Raw genomic sequence first — 14,290 nt, 5'->3', positions numbered from 1 at the left:
AGCTTACCTGGTGGTGTGACCCCAACCTTCATTCCTAAGCGATCTGAGCCCTTCTTGGTCACCATGCCTCTCATGTATGAAGCCATGTACGTGTCCATTTACCATCAAAACTGGGCACCTGATCTGTATACCAAGCTCAGGCTCTTTCCTCTTCCGTGGGCTGGTCATAAAGGACCCATCTCTCCGCCCCAGCCTATGATGGCCCTTCTTGGCCATCAGTGTGAGCCGAGAGCAAAGGCAACAGGTGGATGAGATGGGGGTCTGGTTACCTGCTCACGCAGCTCGCTTATGCCATCTGGTCCTCCTTCTGCTCAATCCTCCATGTCCCACTTCTATCCTGGCATGCTGCTGGGCCCACCTGATCTTACGACTTGGTCGATCTGACAAATATCTGACTCATTGTGTAAAGTTCTGCCTGTACAATCGTTTGCTCTCCCGTGATCAGGTGTTCCCTCCCTCTGGGGCCAAGTAACCCTTAGGAGCTTGTGATGATTAATTTTAGGTGTCAACTGGACTGGATTAAGGAATAGCTAGATAATTTGTAAAGCATCACTTCTGGGTGTGTCTGTGAGGGCGTTTCCAGAGGACACTGGCCTGGGACTTGGCAGACTGAGAGGAGGAGATCTGCCCTCATTGTGGGCAGGCAACATCCAATCAACTGGCACCCAGAAAGAACAAAAAAGGCAGAAAAACAAAACAATTCTCTCTCCCCCCGCCCCTTCCTCTTTCTTCTGGAGCTGGAACACACTTTTTTCTCCTGCATTTGGACGTCGGAACTCTAGGCTCTCCAGGCTTTCCAGTCTCTGGACTTAACATCACCAGTCTCTGGACTTAACACCAGTCTCTGGACTTACAACAGAAGGCCCTGGATTCTGAAGCCTTTGGCCTCAGACTGAGAATTATACCAGCAATTTCCTGGTTCTGAGGTTTTTGGGCAGCCATGCTACCAGCATCCCAGTGTATCCAGGAGAAGGCCTGTTGTGGGACTTCTCAGCTTCCATGAGCATGTGAGCCAATTCTCCTAATACAGCTATCTCTTTCTAGATTGATTTATTGATCTAGAAAGACTGAACCTATTGATTCTGTCTCTCTGGAGAACTCTAATACACAGCTATTTATCAAAGAGTGTGTAATTCCCTGATGCAGATGACATGACTTGCTCCAGAACGCTGGGGATCTGAATTGTGATTTTCCCAGTGAGACTTGCCATATATTTTATTCAATGTCTTTTCTGGCCACCAATATCTCTAATACTATAGGGCCTGCTAGGTCATGTGGCCAAAGCTTCAAGGATACTTGCTTTGCAGCCTGGACCTGCTGCAGACCTCTTGTCTGCTCTTGGTGTCTCTCAAAAGCAGCAGCTTTTCCTTTTACCAGATACTTGGATCAGAACAGTATTCTCATGTTTGGAATATGCTGCCTCTAGAACCCAAAGAAGTCTATAGGTATGGCACTTTCTTCTTGGTGGTGGTGGGAGATGAAAGATAAAAAAGTTTTGCCTTTACTTTTGAGGGAATGTTCTAGCATGCTTCAGAACATTGGAACTCAACTTTGTAACCTATTTGGAAGTCCTTGCACTTTTGAAGGGTTTAGTCTTGTACCTTCTGAAGTGCTTGTGTTGTACCAAGGCCTCCATGTTCTATTCACTTCGCCTAGTCCAATTAGCATATGTCATCACTAGAGGGGACCAGTGTGATGTTCTGTGGATGTCCAGCCAGTTCAGGTCTTTTCATATTGTGTCATGATAGCATCAAAGAGTTGAGATAACCCTTGGGAAAGATTGTACATGTGTACTGTTGTCCACTCCACCAAATGTGAACTGCTTCTGATACTGTTTGTTGATAGGGATGGAAAAGAACACATTAGCTGCATTGACGGCTGCATGCCAGGTGCCCAAGGCTGTGCTCATCTGCTCTAGCAAAGGTACCACACCTGGCACAGAAGCTGCATTGAGGCTACTGTTTAGCAGAGTTTGCAGTAGTCCACTGTCATCCTCCAGAATTATCTGGGTTTTGCAGGGGCCAGACTGGTGAATTACACAAGCTATGAGGTGACTAGCGCCTCAGCATCATTTAGGTTTTTAAGGATAGCTCCAATCTCTAATATTCCTCTTTGGATGGATGTGACATTTTAAAAACTTTACTCTCTTGGTTGAGTTGAGGTGTTAGGGGGCTATTTCAGAGGCTTCCACTAATCTTTATTCTGATAGCTCTTACCCCATGGGCCAAGGGACCAGTATGGGAGCTGTGCCAATTGCCAACATGCCTATTCCAATTGAGGACTGGAGAGATGGCCATGGGATTGTCCCATGAGTCTAGTGAACCCACTGTAACCCAGACTTGGGCCAGGATCCCATTTATTTCCTGCCCTTCATGTGCCCTCAATTTAATAGGGAGGGTATGATGATGCTTTGGGTTCTGGGGTAAATGTCAATCTGGATCCTGTGCCAATAGTTCTTGATGTTTGAGTGTTCCTCTTTCTCCAGCGTGTGGCCATCTCTCATGGTATCGCAGGGTCCTCCTAGGAAGCCAGCCTCTCCTTCAATTGATGTGTAAACTGGTTCAGGTCTGGAAACTGAGTGAAGGATTGTGACTTTTTTTTTAAAGAGTGATCACCCTCAACTACCTGACCAAGAATGTTAAATTGTAGAAAATGTGTATCTTAGTGGTCAGACATTTCTATGTATAGTATGCACAAGAGAAAGACTCGCTAGGCACACAGCTTACTGTCATACATACCTACCTCTCTATGGCAGTATTATGGGCCATTTAACTTTATCCTTCTTTGTTTATTTTTTAAGACAGAGTCTCACTCTGTTGCCCAGGCCAGAGTGCAGTGGCATGATCCTAACTCACTGCAACCTCTGCCTCCTGGGTTCAAGTGATTCTCCTGCCTAAGCCTCCCAAGTAGCTGGGACTACAGGTGCACACCACCATGCTTGGCTAATTTTTGTATTTTTAGTGGAGGTGGCATTTCACCATGTTGGCCAGGCTGGTCTCAAACTCCTGACCTCAATGGATCTACCTGCCTCGGCCTTCCAAAGTGCTGGGATTACAGGCATGAGCCACTGTGCGCAGCCTAACTTTATGCTTTATACCGAAGGAGTTAAAAATATGCCACTTTGGCATAGTGACTATTTTGAGTTAAAGGCACTTGAAAAACAGCAGGTACGAGAAGATTGCCTTGATCTTCCTTCTGTTTCTTAAAAGCAGGAGATAAAATTCCCATGTGAAAGATGCCTTCTCTATATCAGAAAGAAACATTCTTATCATCAAGGACAGGAAGGTGAGACCTTGGGAAACCTTCACACACAGATCCAGTTCAACTAATTCCTATCTTCCTAGTCACTTCTCCACCTGATCAACCATGCTAGCCGTAGCCCCTTTGCCTCGTCTCATTTTCATGACTTACAATACTTTGTCCATTTCAGTTTATAAGCATTCTTCTCTAACAGCATCTTTGGGCCTTTGTTTCCTCATGAAGGCTCCTGTGCAGATAAAACTTGCATTAAATAACTGTGTGTGCTTTTCTCCTGTTGATCTGTCTTATGTCAATTTCATTCTCAGGCCCAGTTAGAAAAAAAACTCTAAAAGGGTAAGGTAAAATTTTGCGTCTCCTACAATACTTTAATGTATTTTTCATATTTTTATATTATAGCAAATGTATTCTGTCATGCCAGAGATTACATGTGTAATATGTGTTTTCTGTCCTCTGGAGAGAGGTTCCAGAAAATCGTCTTGGCATAACTGGATGTGGTTGTCAACTCCCTGCTCTCTGAAGGATGGATATGAATATGTGACATCTCTTAAGAAGTCTTCCTAGGAAAGAATCCTTTTGAATTACAGAAGGTGGCTCCCTCCCCCAGGGGGGCCCCACTGCCTGGGGAAAGAGACTTTAATCAGCCCCTTTGTTAAAAAGTCAAACAAACACTTGTCATAAAACCCAGTGATTCTACTCCTAGGTACTTACTCAAGAGAAATAATTTTAAAAAATTATTCAGGTTTGGTGATCTATACCTGTAGTTCCAGCTACTTGGGAGTCTGAGGTGGGAAGATCGTTTGAGTCCGGGAGGTTGAGGCTGCAGTGAGCTGTGACCCCATCCCTGCGTTCCTGCCTGGGCAACAGAGTGAGATCCTGTCTCTAAAAAATCAATAATAAAAAAAGAGAAGTGAGCACATATGTCCACATAAAAACTTATACATTCATAGTCATAGCAGCTTTATTCACAACAGCCCCAAGCTGGACACAACCCAAATATCCACCAAGTGAATGAAAGAATAAATTGGGCTATGATTCCACTTATAAAACACCCTCTAGAAAATGCTCACTAATCTAGAGTGACACAAAATAGATCAGTGGATCCTTGGGGATGGGGGATGGGGGGATGGGAGGAAGGGAGTATGAAGGAGCAAGAGGAAACTTTGGGGTTGATGAGAGCAGAGCACTGGAACTTAAGTTCTCCCAGGGGTGGGGGTGAGGTGCGTGGGAGGTTTTAAACAATGTCAGGATCTCCAGTTAGAACTACTGAGGTTGGACAGTGTCATGCGTACCCCACGTTCCGGGAAAGGCTTGTCTTATGTGTCCCTAACTCCAAGTGTGTGACAGTGATGGTATCTTCTCTTGATTCATCTTCCCTCATTCCAGTATTGCTCAACCCTTATTTTTAAACTTACAGCTCCTCCAAGGAACCATTTTACATTTGCTTTTCTAATTGTCCACGTCCCCATGAAAATATAATACTGCAGATATACCGTGTGTCTGTTTACATACTGTGGTATTCTGGAGGGCCACAAATAGACGTAACAGCTAAGATGTTGGGGGCATCCTAAGAACCAATATTCATTGCTTTGGAGGCTCTCTTGCCCTGTTGAGAAATCATGACTTATTCCCACCAGAAAAAAATCCAAGTAGGCAGGGAAAAAGCAGTATTGTAATGAAAATGTAAAGCTATCTGATTTGACTCTTTGATGGAAGCGTAGCAACACACATAACTGCAAAAAAGTGTTTCCCCAGAGCTATGCATTAATGTAGGTTCATGAAAATGGGGGCCCGAAATGAGGCAAAGGGGTTTGGCAGGCAGAGAGCTTTCAACCCAGGCAGAGCAGTGGATGAGTCTTTTCTGTGCAATCAGAGCCCTCTGCTGGGCATTTCAGGAACATCCTCCAATAAATTGAACGCAGTCCATTCATTTAGCAGCTGTTTGCCCAGCATTCATCACAGGCCATGCACTGAGAGCTAGACTTGGGTTTGCAGCCCAGCATGGTTTAATAACTGAGTCAGAACCACACAGTGGTGAGGAGTCACAATGGCATTCAGAGTCAGTTTTCTCTGACTCCAAAGCCCACAGTCCCCTCCTCTGGAGTTCCCAAGCCAGGTTCTTACTGGCTTTAGAGGGGAGTCCCCTCCCTGGCCTCTGAGACAGAAAGGAAAATGAGGGGCAGGTAGAGGTAGGGTAGAAGTTTGGGACATTTAGGGCATTATTACCTGATGATTTCTCTTTTCTCCTAGAAGTTGGAGCAGAAGAGGAGTGAGGATGACTTGGGTTAAGTCTTGCGGTGCCAGCTTTCTGCAAAGGGCTGTTCCACAAAGACTGAGAAAAAAAAAACTCAGGCTTTGTAAAACACAGGCAGAAGTGGCAGAAGAAAATCCTGATGCTTCCCCAGTAAATTCCATCAATGATAGAGGTTAAAGAAAATGTGGTACATACCATGGAATATTAGGTAGCCATAAAAAGGAGCAAGATCCTGTCCTTTGCAGGGACATGGATGGAGCTGGAGGCCATTATCCTTAGCAAACTAACGCAGGAAGAGAAAACTGCATGTTCTCACTTATAAGTGGAAGCTAAGTGATGAGAACACATGAGCGCATGGAGGGGAAAAACACACACTGGGGTGGGGGTCAAAGGGCGGGGGTGGGAAGAAGGAGAGCATCAGGAAGAATAGCTAATGGATGATGGACGGGCTTAATACCTGGGTGATGGGATGCTCTGTGCAGCAAACCACCATGGCACGTTTACCTATGTAACAAACCTGCACATCCTGCACGTGTACCCCTAAACTTAAGATAAAAGTTGGAAATAAAAGAAAGAGATACTCAGGTAAGACTAAATCACACATGAGGAATTGGAACCAGGGTCCTGTGAGTCTAACACGCACGGCTCAAGAGGGTTGGTTCCCCTAGGGAGCTGCTCTTTCCCTTTGGTGTGGTGTAGACGGGGTGTTAGGGAGAAGTCCCAGGCTCACTGAGGATAGCCAGGAATAAACCTTCCATGGCTCTAGAGGTGCCCAAAGCAGGCAACGACAGTTTCTCACTCCAAGTGCAGCAAGGCCCAAAGAAAGCAAGACAGTTTCTCACTCCAAGTGCAGCAAGCAGCATGTATATCTGCAGAGCTGTGCTGGTTTCCCTGCCCTCAGGTCCCACGGGTGACACCATGGGCTCGGATGGATGCCACCCACTCCATGGGCTGCCGTGAAGCTGTGGAACTCAAGGCCAAAGGTTCAGCATGCTTTGAGAAAGCAGCAAACACTGTGGTAAGCAGAAAATAAGCCAGTCTCTCCCCTAGGGAGCAAGTGGTGACACAGGAATCACACAGAGGTACTGTACAGGGGCCTGCATGACTAGCTGCTAGTTGTTTATTACCTATGAGCAACCAGAGACATTATGAAGACTGCCTGAGGTCTCATCCAAGGGCAAGGGAAGAACTAGCCCTATAGAATAGATTTAAAGGGATAGTGGAAAATAAAAACAAAGCTGCTTTATGATTTTGTACCTTGAGTCATGTTTGGTCAGGACATGGCTGGGACAGCCTTGCTGGGAAGCAATGGATGATGTGGTTCCACACCATGGATGAGCACCCTAGTGGGCTAAGACACACTGAGTCAATACCTGGGGTCCCTGCAAGCACTATCCATGGAACCCACGCAACACCAGTGCCAAGGACCAGCTTCTCCCAGGAGCAGGAGGCCAGATAAAGATGGAGACAATCTCTACCAAGATGGGATGGAGAAACAGCACCCCATCTCTCCCCACCACTGCCTCAGCAGTGCCTCTGTGCACCCCTCTGTCCCCCAAGTTCAGCATTCATTCTAAAGAGGAGGAGGTGAAAGGAGAAAAAACAATTCTGACTGTGTCTGAGTTCTCCATATGAAAGGACTCAGAAGTCTCTGAATTTGATTTAGTTTATCAGCATGGGACTAGATTAAGTCTTCTTCATCAAGCAGAATGGGGATGCAGTCAGACATGCAGCTGCTTGCATAACTAGCTACTAGTTGTTTATTACCTAAGAGCAATCAGAGAGGTTATGGGGGCTGCCTGGCTGAGGTCCCATCCAGGTGCAGGGCGAGGGCTAGCCCTATTGTACAGATTTAAAGGGATAATGGAAAATACCACACCAATCGCACTCCTGGACATGTATCCCAGAGAAATGAAGATGTATGTTCACTCCAAAAGATGGACATGAATGTCCATAGCAGCTTTATTTGTAATAGCCAAAACCAAAACAACCTAGATGTGCTTCACTGGGCAAATGGTTGGTTAAACAAATGGTAGTGCACATGTACCGGGGAATACCACTCAGTGATAAAAAGGAAAGTTATGTGGTGGAAAGTCATTTTTGGGGGGGCATGCTTTTGAAAATCTGTATTCACTACAAACATAAGGTAGATGCCTCAGTTCCTTAGGTGATTTATTTCTTTTCTTTTCCTCTTCCCTTCTCCACCCCAGTAGTAACAGCTAATCTACATTGTGTGTGGATCACTGCTAAGATCCTTTTTAATAAATTAAATTTCACTTTTAGATAATTGTAGATTCACGCCCATTTGTATGAAATGATACAGGGAGATCCTGTGTACCCTTAACCCAGTATGCTCTGGTGGTAACATCTTGCAAAACAATATCACAGCCAAGATATTGACAATGATACAGTCAGGATACAGAACATATCAATCAGCACCAGCATCCCCCATGGTGCCCTGTTGTAGCCACCCTCCCTTCCTTCCAATCACACCCCCTCTTTAGCTCCTGCAACAACTTATCTGTTCCCCATTTGTAAAATTTTGTCATTTCAAGAATGCTATACCAACAGAATGATACTGAGATGGGAACAGCACTGGGTGGTCACAGGAGGATGGAAAAACTCAAATAAGAACTAGCCAAAGGCCGGGTGCGGTGGCTTATGCCTGTAATCCCAGCACTTTAGGAGGCTGAGGCGGACAGATCACTTGAGGTCAGGAGTTTGAGACCAGCCTGGCCAACATGATGAAACCCCCGCCCCTACTAAAAATACAAAAATTAGCCGAGCGTGGTGGCGGGTACCTGTAGTCTCAGCTACGCAGGAGGCTGAGGCAGGAGAATCACTTGAACCTGGGAGGCGGCAGTTGCAGTAAGCCAAGATCATGCTACTGTACTCCACTCTGGGCAACAGAGTGAGACTGTTTTTAAACAAAAAAAAGGAAAGAGAGAGAGAGAGAAGGAAAGACAGAGAAAGAAAGAAAGAGAGAGAGAGAAAGAAAGAAAGAAAGAAAGAGAAAGAGAAAGAAAGAAAAGAAAGAAATGAAAAGGAAGGAAGGAAGGAAGGAAAGAGAGAGAGAGAGAGAGAGAAAGAAAGAAAGAAAGAAAGAAAGAAAGAAAGAAAGAAAGAAAGAAAGAAAGAAAGAAAGAAAGAAAGGAGAGAGAGAACAGAAAGAAGAACCAGTCAAATAAACAAGAACTAGGTAAAGAAACCATAGCATAACAGAAAACCCAAAATAAGGGAAAGAAAATGGCTAAAACTCTGGTCAGGGCGACAATGTCCATGACTCTTCCAGGCAAATCCAAATAAGGCAGAAACGGGGTAATAACTGGAGTGGAGGGGGGATGTCCCTGAAATCCCCTCCTTTTCCAGGATATTCCACCCCTTAATTAAAGAAACACTCATAAAATTAGACACCCAAACTCCATTATGTGTGACTTATTCTCTCAAGCAGGCTCACACTTCTCTCTTAAGTGTGTACTTCCAATTTGCAATAAAAGCTTCTCGCCTTTGGCTTTATTCTGACTCATCCCTGAACTCTTTCTTGTGATGGTGCCAAGAATCTGGACACCAGCTGGAAATGGGGCCTTAGGGGCATCTGGAGACCCTCGTGAGCCCTCAAGCACCAATACAGTATGTAACTTTTTTGACTCAGCACAATTCTCTGGCGATTCATCCAGGCTGTTGCATGTATCAGTAGCTCATTCCTTTTGATCACTGAGTGGCATTCTGTGGTATCCATGCACCACAGTTTGTTTAACCACTTGCCCAGTGAAGGGCATCTAGACTGTTTTCAGTTTTTTGTTATTACAAATAAAGCTGTTATGTACATCCATGTCTATTTTTCAGAGTGCACACAAATTTTTATTTCTCTGGAATAAATGCCCAGGATTGCAATTGCTGGATCTTATGGTAGTTGCATATTTAGTTTTTTAAGAAATTGTCAAACTGTTTTCCAGAGTGGTGGTACCATTTTTACATTTTCATTAGCAATGTACAATAGTCCTGTTTCTCCACATCCTCACCAGCATTTGGTGTTGTCACTATTTTTGACTTTAGTCATTCTGATGGGAATGCAGTGACAGCTCATTGTGTTTTTAATTATACTTCTCTAATGGATGTTAAACATCTTTTCATGTGCTTACTTACTATCTGTATATCTTTTTTGATAAAATGTCTTTTGCCCATTTTCTAATTTGATTTTTTTTCTGTTAAGCTTTGAGAATTCCTTATATCAGGGGATATATAATAATATTTGCAAACCATTTATATAACAAAATACTGGTACATTTTAGGTACTAGTTATTTGTGGTATGAATGGTTTGCAAATATTTTCTCCCAGTGTGTAGCTTGTCTTTTCATCCTTGTAGCAAGGTCTTCTGCAGAACAAAAATTTTTAATTTCGATGAAGTCCAGTGTTTCCTTTTATGGATTGTGCTTTTGTTGTCAATTACTTGCCTCACTATGTAAATCCCAAATATTTTCTTGTATGTTTTTTTCTGAAAGTTTTATCTCTTACAATTTAAGCCTGAGATTTATTTTAAGTTAATTTTAATGTAAGGTATGAGACCTAGGGTGAGATTCTGTTCTTTCTCTCTTTCTTTTCTTTCTTGTTCTTCCTTCTTTTTTCTTTTTTTGCTTATGGATGTCTTACTGTTCCAGCACCATTTTTTTGTTGAAAAGACTGTCCTTTGTCCACTGAATTGCTCTTGCACTTTTGTAAAATGTCAGTTGGACATATTTGTGTAGGTCTATTTCTGGATTCTTTGTTGCATTCCATTGATCTATGTGTCTATCCATCCTCCAATACCACATAGTCTTGATTACTGGAAACTGATTCCTCCCATTTTGTTATTCTTTTTCAAAATTATGTTAGCTATTCCAATGCCTTTGCCTTTCCATACAAACTTTCAAATAATGTTGCCTATATCTACAAAAAATCCTGCTGGGATTTTGATAGCGTTACTAGGGCAGCCCTGGAGATACAGCCGAGAAAGCTCATTATTTTCTTAAACAGTAGATAACTGAAAAAACTCATTATTCTTTTCTTAAGCAGATTTTTCTATTTCTTTATCTATAGGTAAGCTTGGTTAAAAGAACTCCAGATGGCCCGGGAGCTGCAGGACTCTTTGCCAATTATCAGAGGAAGATAAGGCCTGTGTGAAACCAGGGCAAACCTGAACCAGCGACCCCGTGTTACCTTTAGATCATTAACATATCATCATAATGCTAAAGCCTCACCCATAGACGATAACTGCTGCCATTTTCTGGATATACATTATGTGAAGAAGCATGTTCATGATCTGCACCTGCACGTCTGGAGTTCCTCCCTACACGTGTTTACCTACCTCCCTGCCCCACATCTAACTCCTTAAAATCCCCCAGGTTCTCGTATCTCAGGGAGAAGGAGTCTTTAGAGAAAGAGCTCCCTCCTCTGTTCTGGCCAGGAAAAAACCTGCTTGCCCCTTTTCCCAATTAGGTGTTACAGTAGAACTCACTTACCCTGTAACAATAAGAATTGCATTAAATCCTTATATCAACTTGGGAAGAATTGACAGATTTACCACATTAAGTCTTCTAATCCATAAGTATGTTCATTCATTTTTTTTAGATTTTTGAAATTTCTTTCATCAGCAATTTTGTAGTTCTTTGCCTCACTATCTAGATCCCAAATATTTTCTCCTGTTTTTTTTTTCTGAGTTTTATCTCTTACAATGTAAACCTGAGTAGTTCTCAGCATGCAAGCCCTGTATATGTTTTGTTGGATTTAAATTTAAGTATTTTGTTTTTTGATACATTGTAAATGCTACTGTATTTTAAACTTCAGTGCCCATGTGTTCATTGCTAGTATAAAGAAATACAATATATCCAGCAGTCTAGCTGAACTCACTTATCAGCTCTAGGAATTTTTGTTTTTGTTTCTATTTTTGGTAGATCTTTGAGTTTTCCTACTTAGATAAGCATGTTATCTGCAAATAGGGACAGTTTTATTACTACCTTTCTGATCTGTATGCCTTTTATTTCCTTTTCTTACCTTATTGCATTGGGTAGAACTTCTAACACTGTTTAACAATAATGGTAAGAGCAATCATCCTTGCCCTGTTCCTGTTCTCAGGGTACAGTCATTCACTCTTTCACTGTTAAGTATGATGCTGGCTGTGGAGTTGTCATAGATGCTCTTTAACAACTTAGGACAAATTCCCTCTATTTCTATTTTTCTGAGCATTTTTAAACCCATGAATGGGTATTTTGTCAAATGCTTTTTCTGTATTGATTGGTAAGATCAATTTTCTTTTGTATCCAGTTAATATGTTGGACTATGTTGACTGATTTGTGAACAGTAAAACAGCCCTGCGTTCCTGCAGTAAGCCTCACTTTGTTACAAGATCTTTGGGGTGTTGCTTTTCTGGGCAGAAACCTCTGTGGCCAGTGGCCCCTTTGCCCAAGTTTTGTTTGGGCCCACTGGGCTCCTTCTGCCCACTTGGCCTGGCAGGCTGTGCTCAGCTCATGCTACCAGCCTGGATCCCACGTCTGCCAAAGGCAAGTCAGGCATGGAGTGGCAAGGGGTGTGAGAGCAAGCGTGGGGTCTGGTCACTGTGCAGTCAGACACGTCAGCTGCTGCAGTGGGGTGGGCAGCTCCAGGTGCTGGCACAGGCACTAGTTCTCTGTGAGGCTGTGGCTGGGCCAGGCACACTGCACGCAGCTTCCACAGCTGGAACCGGGGAACACAGTGGTACCTGGAAGCTTGGAGATGCCAGGAACCATGGGGCTCCCAAAAAGGAGTCATAGACCGGGCTTGGGGAGCTCCAAGGTCTGGGATCCCCTAAGGGCCACAGCCGTTCTTTCTTTCTCTTCACCCTCAACGTAGTGAGCAAGGGGCATGTTTCAACCCTGTTTGTGTTACAGCCCTTTTAGCCCTGCCATTCAATGGGTCCCAAGTTCTTGTCCTATAACCAGGAAGAATGAGATATGCAGACAAGTGGAGGCTCTGAGCAAGATGAAAAGGAGCTTTATTGAGTGATAGAACAGTTGAGAGGAAACCTGCAGTGGGTAACTCCTTTCTACAGCCGGGGTGTCCTGATGAGTGTTCAGCTCCTAGCAAAGAGGAGACCCTGGAGTGGGAAGCTCCTCTTTGCTTGCAGGTGGTCGCATTGTCTCTGCAGCTCTCAGCAGAGAGTAGGCTCTAGAGTGGGTAGCTCCTCTCTGCTGTTGGTCATCCAAGTGTCTGCTCAGCTCTGGTTGAGCCCAGCGGTATTATGGGCTTCAGAGGGGGAAAAGTGTATGCCAGCTGGTCCATGGGTAGCCATGGGCAGGCCCAGAAAAGGCACCACAAGCTCCCACTCTGGTCTGTGGGGCTGGCAGCCCGACCCCAGCCTTAAGGCCCTCCTTGGCCTGAAGATGGGGCCTCACTGGGGATCTGCCCCCTTCTGCCCCAGAGCCTATCGGCCTCCTGCCACTGTCCATGGCACCCAGGCTGCTCATAGAAAGGGGCACCTGCAGGCCAGCGCAAGCCACCCTCAACTTGGTCATTGTGTATACTTTTTTTTACATTGTTGAATTCTACTTGCTAATTTTAAAAAATGTTGCATCTATATTCATGATATTAGTCTTTTGTTTTTTGTACTATCTATCTTTTTTTTTGGTTTGAGTACTAGCTTTTAGTACTAGCTTCATAAAATAAATGGGAAAGTCTACCCTCATCTTCAATTTTCTGGAAGAGATTTTGTAGAATTAGTGTTAATTCTTTTTCAAACTTTTGGTAGAATTCTCCAGTGAACTCTCCTGGTCTAGGAGATGTTTTTAAATTTTAGTTTTAAAATTACAAATTCAGTTTTAAAATTCCATTTCATATTGGGTGAGTTGTAGTTTTTGAGGAATTGGCCTGTTTAATCTAAGCTGTCAAATGTGTGTACGTAGGGTTGTTTGTAGCATTCCCTACTATCCTTCTGATGTATACAGAGTCTGTAGTGATATCCCATTTCATCCTTGATGTTTCATTCCATTTCACCCTCTTTCTTTTCTCTCCTCGTTACTGGTTGTGGGAATGGGAATTCCAGCTTCTCTGTAGGCCTCTACTAAGACCTCCCTGACTTGGGGGACAATTGGGTGGGATGGCTTATGACTGCTCCCCAAGGGGCCTTCAATGACACCACAAGTGGTGGTGGCCTCATTACCACTAGTTGGTGGTGAAAGTCCTGACCCTCCTCTGGGTTTTCTGGGACACTGCCCCAGCAGAGCAGAGAGGGGCACCTCGTAACTGCTGGATGGGAGTGGAAGTCCAGGCTCCCCCACTGTCTTCACTGATACTGCAGAGAGCCCATGAGGAGAGTTGAGGTGCCTCTTTACAGCCTGGTGTGGGTGGAATTCTAGGATCTCCACTCTGCCTTTGCTTGTGTGAGTGTGGGTGGGCCACAGTCTTTTCTGTGGTGTTTGGCTGGAGTAGAGAGGTTATTGTCTCAAGGTTTTCTATCTTGTAAGGCTGCCCCTTTTCTGCTTTCTGTTTTGTTTTTGCTTTGTCTAGAGGGAGTAGGTTTTTGTTGGGACTTTTCCCCCCATCTCAAACACTAGAGTTTCCAGGCCGTGAACTTCTTCAATTCAAGTCTGGGATATATGAGACAAAATGAAAGCCAGGAGAACGCACTACGATGGTCCCAAGTTTCCTAGCTGGTCTGCCTTCTTTTCTCCACTTTTCAGAATATTCTTATACTTGCTTTATATAGAAACTAAATCTACTGAAAAAAATACAATAACCAAAATAAACGGATGGGCTCAATAGCCAAA

The sequence above is a fragment of the Colobus angolensis genome, unplaced genomic scaffold (genome assembly GCF_000951035.1).
Source record: "Colobus angolensis palliatus isolate OR3802 unplaced genomic scaffold, Cang.pa_1.0 Scaffold8, whole genome shotgun sequence".
Taxonomy (NCBI): Eukaryota; Metazoa; Chordata; class Mammalia; order Primates; family Cercopithecidae; genus Colobus; species Colobus angolensis.
This window is presented reverse-complemented; position numbering follows the sequence as displayed.